We start from the raw sequence: 9,264 nt of genomic DNA on the forward strand, positions 1-9,264 counted from the left end.
GTTGGTTCCCTGAGGGGTTTGCCACCACTGTAACCCTCAGACTGCCCATTCTACTGCCCGAAGTAGCCCTCGCCTGGCTGCCACCAGGATGAACACTAGATCACAGCAAAGGCAACGGAGCTCCGTCCCCCTCGAGGTAACGGAGCCTGGCCCGCAGCTCCGAGATGGTCATCTTCCCACAATGGGAACATGACTCATCCACGAACGCCACCTCAGCGTGTTTAATGCCCAGACACGTGAGACAGCGATAGTGACCATCACCCGGCCCCAGGTAACGACCGCATCCAGAAACACACAGATGAAACGGCATCTTTAAAAAGATGATCCGTCGTCTTTTCAAAGACGCACCCGTGTAAGCTCTTTTAGAGAAATAGGCTCTTTCAGGGAAATGCTCTTTTAGGTGCTGAGACGCACAGGGGAAATGGCCGCTTGCAGCACGACAGGGGGTAGTGCAGCCTGAATTGCGCAACCCACTCGACACAGGAACGACCACCGCTGAAACGCGTTCCGCCAACACAAAAAGCTCCCTAGAGTGCGTTGAACTCGTCGTCACAAACAATGATATTGGTAGGAGCAGAACGATGTTATCGCTCGGCTCCGAAGCGAAAAGCTGGTATGCGTTGCACCGGCTGCCTTTTTATACTCATGCTGTGATCAGCGACAGCTGGATGCAATCATCGCATGCCAATGTGCATTGGCTTGTTTAGTTTACACTCGAAGTGGATTGGTCTCTCTAAGCGAGATCCCCAATTCGTCGGTCACCAACGTGACATCGAGTGACCGACTGAAAGGGAACACAAGATATTATGGAGGGTGTTATGGAGGGTGGGGCAATAACCAGCAGAAACATAAATCAGTGCCTATGCCTGGTTCCAATTGACTCCCAAGTTTGGACCAAATCTGCCACCTTTGATAAAATAAAATACTTTGGTAGAAGGGCAACAGTCTTTTTCTGTACTGTCACTCTCCTTATTTTAATCAACCAGGCATCAGGAAGAGCTTGTGCGCAGTATTTGCAAATTTTATCTGTGATGTTTTAATGAAATAATCATGTTTAAACAGGATTTTAGACTGATGGATTTCCTAATTTACAGCTACAACAGAGAGACAAAATGATCTAAGGATTGTGCTGGTGGGAAAAAGTTGGGAAGAGTGCTACAGGAAACACCATCTTAGGAAGAAACGCATTTAAAGATGAAACATCTCACAAGTCAATTACTAAAGAGACTCAAAAAGAAACCGCTGATATCAACGGCCGGCATGTTACTGTGATCGACACTCCAGGACTGTTTGATACTGAACTTACTAATAAGGAGATCCAGAAAGAAATCACCAACTGTATCTCCATGGTACTGCCTGGACCACATGTGTTTCTCTTACTGATACCACTGGGACGATTCACTCCAGAAGAAGCAAAATCAGTGAAGATCATCCAAGAGACATTTGGTGAAAATTCTTTAATGTACACCATGGTGCTCTTCACCAGAGATGGTCTGAAGAACAAAACCATTGAACAGTATTTGGGAAAACCTGGATCTCCTTTGATGAATCTAATTGAAGCATGTGGAAAAAGATACCATGTGTTCAATAATAATCAGACTGAAGACCGAACACAGGTGTCTGATCTGCTGGAGAAGATATACGCCATGGTGAAAGCAAACGGTGGGAGTTTCTACTCATGTAAGATGTTCAGACAGATGGAAAGAGAAAAACAAGAAAAAAAAATGAAGTTCCTCATGGAGAAAGTGAAGCATCTGAAAAGAGAGAAAAAAAGAACTGATGAAGAAACATGAAAAAGAGAAAGAAAGAATGCAGATGATGATGGAGGAACAAAGACAAAACCATGACAAAGAGATAAAGAGGAGAGAAGAGGAACAAGAGGCACATCAGAGAGAAATACAAGACGAGTTGAGACGAGAACAAGAGAAATTCAAGGATGAAATCAAGGAAGTGAAGCAAGAAATAGAGAAAAAGAAAAACTTCAGATCAACCATTACACAGAAATAGGCAAACTGATGAATAGGTTAGAGGCTGACAGACAGAATCATGAAAAAGAGAGAAAGAGGAGAGAAGAGAAGAGGAACAAGAGGCACATCAGAGAGAATTGAATGAGATGGCAGAACAATACATAACACAAATAAAAGAGAAAGAGAAGAAAGAGAGAGAGATCTATGAAAACATGAAGAAAGAACGAGAGGAATGGGACAGACAGAAAGAAAATGAAGAAAAGATGAGAAGAGAAGAAGAGGATGAGAAACAAAGAGAGAGAGAACAGAGAATGTGGGATGAATTTAATCAGAAACCACAACAAGAAAGAGAGAGAATGGAAACAGAGAAAGAAGATCTTCATTCTAAACATGAAACACAAGAAAACAACATGAAGATCCTAATGGAGCAAATGAACAGAGAAAGAGAAGATCTGATGAGAAAACTAGAAGAAGAGATAGAGACCATGAAGATGATGATGGAGGAAGCAAAACAGAATCAAGACAAAGAGAGAAAGAGAAGAGAAGATGAGTTTAATGAGAGGGAAGAACAATACAAAATACAAATAAAACAGAAGGAGGGCAATGAGAGAGAGATCCATGAAAAGATGAAGAAAAAACGAGAGGAATGGGAGAGACAGAAACAAAAAGAAGAAATAATGAGAAGAGAAGAGGATGAGAAACAAAGAGAGAGAGAACAGAGAATGTGGGATGAATTTAATCAGAAACTACAACAAGAGAGAGAGAGAATGGAAACAGAGAAAGAAGGTCTTCATTCTAAACTTGAAGCACAAGAAAACAACATGAAGATCCTGATGGAGCAAATGAACAGAGAAAAAGAAGAAATGATGAGAAAACTAGAAGAAGAGATTGAGACAATGAAGATGATGATGGAGGAAGAAAGACAAAATCATGACAAAGAGAGAAAGAGAAGAGAAGAGGAACTCAAAAAAAGAAATAACAGAACAAGAGACACATCAGAGAGAAATAAGAGATGATATGAGACGAGAACGAGAGATGTTTAAAGATAAGATACAGGAAACTGTGCAAGAAACAGAGAAAAGAAAAACAGAAAAAGAAAAACTTCAGATCAACTATGACACAGAAATAGGCAAACGGATGAATAGACTAGAGACTGACAGACAGAATCATGAAGAAGAGAGAGAGAAGTGAAGAAGAGTTTAATGAGAGTGAAGAACAATACAAAACACAAATAAAAGAGAGAGAGGAGAAAGAGAGAGAGATCCATGAAAACATGAAGAAAGAACAAGATGAATGGGAGAGACAGAAACAAAAAGAAGAAATAATGAGAGGAGGATGAGAAACAAAGAGAGAGAGAACAGAGAATGTGGGATGAATTTAATCAAAGACTGAGACAAGAGAGAGAGAGAATGGAAACAGAGAAAGAAGATCTTCATTCTAAACATGAAACACAAGAAAACAACATGAAGATCCTGATAGAGAGAGTGGAGCAAATGAACAGAGAAAGAGAAGAAATGATGAGAAAACTAGAAGAAGAGAAAGAGACCATGAAGATGATGATAGAGGAAGCAAAACAGAATCAAGACAAAGAGAGAAAGAGAAGAGAAAAAGGGAACTCAGAGAGAGAGAGAAGTAAGATATAAAAGAGAAATTGAAAAGAAAAGGGAGAACGAGAAAGAGATAAGAGATAATACAAAAACAGAACAAGAGGCATTTAAAACAGAAATGGAGGAAATGAGGCAAGAAAAAGAGAGTGTGAAGAAAGAAAAAGAAAATATTCAGACCGTTTATGACTCACAAATAAGTCTGCTGAGAGAAGAGAAAGAGAGACAGAAAAAAGAAGAGAAATTCTGTGAGAGAGAAGAACTATATAAAGTGGAGATGGTAATAATAGAAGATGAAAACAGTACAGAGAGAGAAAAACAGATTTCTGATGATCAGTATCAGAGACTCAAGAGTGAAACGGAAGGAGAAATCAGTGAGACAGAGAGAACAGAAAGAGAGAGACGAGAACAACTAGAGCAATTTGAGAAGAGACTGAAAGAAGAGAAAGACAAGTGGAGTGTAGAGAGAAAGAAGAGGTGGAGATTTGCTCAGAAACTGAAGCTTCACTACAGGTGAGTGTTCATGTTGCTTTTGTTCCAGTATGGGTTAGTGTTAGCACCAGCAAACAATGAAGGTTTCAAGACTTTTCAAGGTATTTGCTTACTGATTGATTTGTGCTTGTTTCAATCTTAAAAGGTCACAGCCATTCTGGAAACTGAGAACAAACTACACAAGAAAACAGAAAATGAAGCAATATATGAAGATGTGGAATCTGATCTTTAAAGAGAACTGAAGACGACAACTGAAGAAGAGGAAAAATCAATGTAAAAAATGTTTTGATGCTGAAACACTAGCTCCATGGAAAAATAATTTGAGATCAAAATCAAAGAGCTTCAGGAAAACATTGTGAGAGAAACAAAGAGGGTATTAAATGAGATTCTTCAGCAGCAAGGCCTGAAGAAAAAGATGCTCAGAGGGCACATCATGAAAACACCCTCTTTGAAAAGAGCAAAGAACTTGCCTTCAAACTCAAAGACAAATCTAATGATGAAGAAACACTGAAGAAAGAGTTTGATTTGTTGAGGGAATAATATGTGCAGAAGATCATCAGAGACACTCTGATAATTGATGTAGTGAGAGATATGAGAATGATCCTCGGTAATGTCAATGAGAGTGCTCTTTTAGGTCAGTGGAGGGAGATCAGAGATATGTTCTCTGTTAAGTTATTCAGATTATGTACAGTCCAAGGAATTTAATGGAATTACAGGATCTTTAACATATGTCATTAGATCAGCTAAAGAGAAGTTTGGTTACATTCTATTTAAAGAGGCTGAAGACCAAAGAAATTCATTAGTCAGAAATGCTGCCCACATGCATTTTAAAGATGGACTACAATGTCAAATGTATTCAACAACTCTCAATCACCTCAAGAAGAGAGTAACAGAACATCACAAAAGACCAGTGAAATATGTGTTCAAGAATGATTTCTTCATTGATTTAGTTCCGTGGAGCCATCTGCACCATCGCCATAGAAAACTATGATGGAGATCACAATGTTCCTTCCCATTGTGTGACTGTACTCAAAATCTACCATTGCAGTGCTTGAAGTGGAAAAAAAGAAATGCCGGTACTGGACGCGAGTCACTATTCTCTTCGCCATCTCTGATGAAATCGGCCTTGTTTTCTCTACATTTGCGCTGTTTTGAACTGTATTACTAATGCATTCCCTTACTGGATCCTTGAACTTTCCAGAAGTTTAGAGGTTCCAAATGACCTCCTGGGTAGTGTGTTTTATAGTGTCATTTCTAATCACCCAGACACTGACGCTTCGAAACAGTACCGGCAACAAGTCAGAAGTGCTGGTACGCACGAAAAAGTGCCAGTACGCTAAAGACTAAAATATAGAAGTGCCGGTACTGCGTACCGGTGCGTACCGGCCCACTTCAAGCACTGTACCATTGCCATAAAACCTCTATGCTGATTTTTGCACAACTGTAGTGACAAGTGGTACAATATTTTAAAGTATTAAATAAGTGGTTTCCAGATCAGACTTTGGGTTTGATTATTCATTAAAAAGAAAATTTTTAATAATGAAACAAATGAAAATGGCATGGACAAAAATGATGGGACCCTTATGTACAGCCATTAGTGGTGATCAATGCAAACAAGTGATGTCTGTACCTTTCAATAAGACTTTTGCACCTGTCAACAGGTAGTTTGGCCCACTGTTCATTGACAAATGGCTCCAAAATTCCAAGAGAAGTTTGTCTCATGCCTGCATTTAAAACATCTTTTTCATTTATAAAGATAAAATATTAAGAATAACCAAGAAAACATTTGGCAGCAGATATGAATAAATAGTAAATTAATAAATACTAGATTAATTAACGTGAGGTATTTTAATTTTTACCTATAGTTGTCACTATCGTGGACTTTCAGTTGTTGTCTTTACTCTTGTTTCCCTGTTTTGACCTAGTTTTCCCTCGTGTCTGATTATGTCATTATGTTCAGGTGTGTCTTGTTAATTGTCTTTATTTGTCTGTGTACTTAAGTTCCTGTCTGTTCAGTGTTGTGGTTGTGTAGTTTGTCGGATCTCGTCGGTTTTCACCTGTGTTAAGCCTTCCTCTTGTGGATTTACCTTCTATGTGCATAATTAAATATTATTTTAACTTCATCATCTTCGTGAGTGTTTTGAGTGCACCGTAGTGTGACAGAAGATCTAACCAAACAAGAAGTTAAGCGGCGCGTTTTCCCTCGTTTGTTTTTTGTTTTTGATAGTCTTTTATTTTTTGTTATGGATCGCCCCCGAATTCCTCCTCCTCCTCCTTTCCCTCGAGGACCACACCAGACTAGTGATGCAAAGTCCGACTCATTTCCGCAAACCGGTTCTTTTCGGACAGATCGGCTCATTGAACTGGTTCAAAAAGCCGATTCATTGGTTCCTGACGTCATCAAGCAATAACGTCTCTACGCATTTCTTTTTTAACAACTCAATGCAATGTTGTATCAATGAAAAATTCAAATAAGTAATTTGTGTCAACACATATTGAAACATTCAAAAAATAAAGTTATTTGTGTGAAAGCATATTGCTGATTATTGCCATATAATTCACTTAAGTTAATGGTGTTTGTGGTCACAGTTTCATTCGCGGATCCTTTATGTCAGATACGACTGACTGACCAATATTTACTAGCCTACAACTCTAATAAGATTCCTAAAAGTTTCACACCTACAGCACACATTACATGTCTACAGTATAAAGAATGAATAAATCAGTCTTATAAACTCCTTGATTTCGCTTAAGCAACTTTAAATATAATATGCATGCACAATAAACTATAGTAAAATTTATTTACATCACTCGACAGAAAGGTTTTTTCAGGTTTTAATAAAATGTAAATTAATAATAACAGTCATCTGCGCCTCAGGCTTGCACAGAATCGTCAACTCAATCAGAATCTTCGGTAATCCTCGGCAAACTTTGCCACGGCTCATTCGGTTCTTGTTGAGTCCTTGGTAATCCTCGGCAAACTTCGACAGTTGGTTGAACTGGCTGAATCGGTTCTTTTTGAGTTGGACGTGGTACTTCGGGCTGTGCGTCTGCGTCATCAACCCGGAACTAAAGTTCGATTCAGTTCGATTTGTGAACCGGCTCAACCGGTTACTTCCTGAGAACCGGCTCAAAAGAACGATTCGTTCAAGAACCGAACATCACTACACCAGACTATTCCTGGACATTTCCCACAGAACCAGCTACCCGGACGATGCACTCTGCTCGTTCTACATTGCAAGCATTAACACCGCGTGCAGAGCGCAGTTGTCCAGAGATGGTCCTCGAGGGGATTTCTCCTTGTTTGTGGAGTGGGTGCTGGTGAGCAACGGATCCAGTTTCACCATTGGCACCGCTGAGGAGGACACTACCAGCCCCACTCCGGACCCAGAGCCCGGCCAACTGTCACCCCGCTGCAAGGAGCAACAGCCAGAGTCCACCGCAGACGAAGAGCCAAAGCCCGCCACGACCAACAAGCCATTGCAAGAAAGAGGACAGAGCTGAAGATCGCCCCAGAGCCAGAGCCTCACCGATCGTCTGAACAGGTGTGAGAGCCGGCAACAATGCACGCGATGGTGGATGAAACAGTGGAGAGCAAGGAGGGCTCGGAGGAAAGCCCTGCCTACTGTACCACCGCTGAGGGTGAGCTGAGGCAGGACTCAGGGGATTTAATAGACATTTATTCAGTTATCCCCAGTCTTCCTGTCGCGACCATGGAGGTCGTTCCCCTGTCCGTGGCACTCCCTGTCATGGGTGTCGCCATTTGGTGTGTGTGGGCAGCACACACCATCCCAGAACCCGCTACCAGTCGCCTGAGCCATCTGCTTCGCCTTGGCCCTCCGATAAACTTTCTAAACTGAAAGTTTTTGCACTGAGGATGCACACACATCATCTGTCAAAGCGCCTGACAGGGCAAGCCATTAAGCTAATGCATTAGCTTAAAATAAAGAATTCTCGTGTTTTAGGCAGCTTGGATCACGTAACTCTCCCGCAGTATCTCATTCGGTTTCCTCCACTATTTTTAGATGCATTTTGTCCATAGAAATGCTTAATTCAGTGCTGTAATTTGACGCGACCAGCTGAAGTTGGACATGCACTGTGGGCAGACCCTACTAATCGATAATGAGAATCGTTGTCGATGATTTTCATAATCGATAATAATTTATTTTATCGATTAGTTGTTGCAGCCCTAGTGATGATACACAGGTAGGGATGCTCCGATCAGGAGTTTTGCAGCCAATACCGAGTACCGATTTCTTGTCATGGTGATCGGCCGCAGACGTGTGCAGTGAGGTGAAGATCAGCTCTAACGTCCCTGAATCTGCTGTTAAATATGAACCATCCATTCATCATATCATCATGCAAAACATACACGACAAATAGCAAATTTTTCATTGTTTCTCGAAACGTCATAGCATTTCCACACCGGCGATGACATGACTGCGGCGCCAAATCATTTATGTCCTCACGCATCATGTATGTCCTCACGCGTTGACGTCATCAAATTGCAATTGGTTCGTGAGATCGGCCAAGTTAGTGAGTACCGATCGAGTCATAAAATGTGATTATTGGCCGATACCGATCTCCGGCCGATCGATCAGAGCATCCCTACTTTTAATACAATAAACAACAAGTTAATATTGAGTAAATTCGGACAAAATATTGCCAGTTACTGCCAGTTACTTAGAGTCATGCATTGTGTGTCTCTGAGCAAACACGCAATATTAGCATTCCTGAATTAAAATTAATTACCTTGCATAATAGAGCTGTGATCCTGTCACGGGTGTTGTAGTAGCTGGAGTTGACCCATATCACACGGATGAGGTTAAGGATGTGAGCGAGTTTGGGTGCAATCTCACGAGGTTTAAGCTGAGCAAGCTCCTCACATGGCTCTTTCAGTAGGGACAGGAAGGAGACGTTTGACTGAGCCTGCAAAGTACTATCCTGGAGGAAAAAAAACAAAAATCAATGTTACTTCAATGTTGGAAAATAGATAGAACAAGATATAGAATGATAGACAGAATGAAGGATAGATGCATAGCTGGATAGATGACAGATAGATAGATGCATAAACCAAAAGAAAGAATGTTAAATAGATCCTTAGACAGACAGACAGATAGACAGATGCATAAACCAAAAGAAAGAATGTTAAACAGATCCTTAGGCAGACAGACAGACAGACAGACAGACAGACAGACAGA

The 9,264-nt window shown here is 40.7% G+C and overlaps 1 pseudogene; it reads left to right on the top strand.

The window, feature by feature from the left end:
* LOC107751650 (FK506-binding protein 5-like) overlaps window positions 1–7,567 on the top strand; it is a 13,019-nt pseudogene extending 5,452 nt beyond the window's left edge.
* Window positions 7,568–9,264: the final 1,697 nt, after the last annotated feature.

The sequence above is a fragment of the Sinocyclocheilus rhinocerous genome, unplaced genomic scaffold, assembly GCF_001515625.1.
Source record: "Sinocyclocheilus rhinocerous isolate Xijiao unplaced genomic scaffold, SAMN03320098_v1.1 scaffold1553, whole genome shotgun sequence".
NCBI lineage: Eukaryota > Metazoa > Chordata > Actinopteri > Cypriniformes > Cyprinidae > Sinocyclocheilus > Sinocyclocheilus rhinocerous.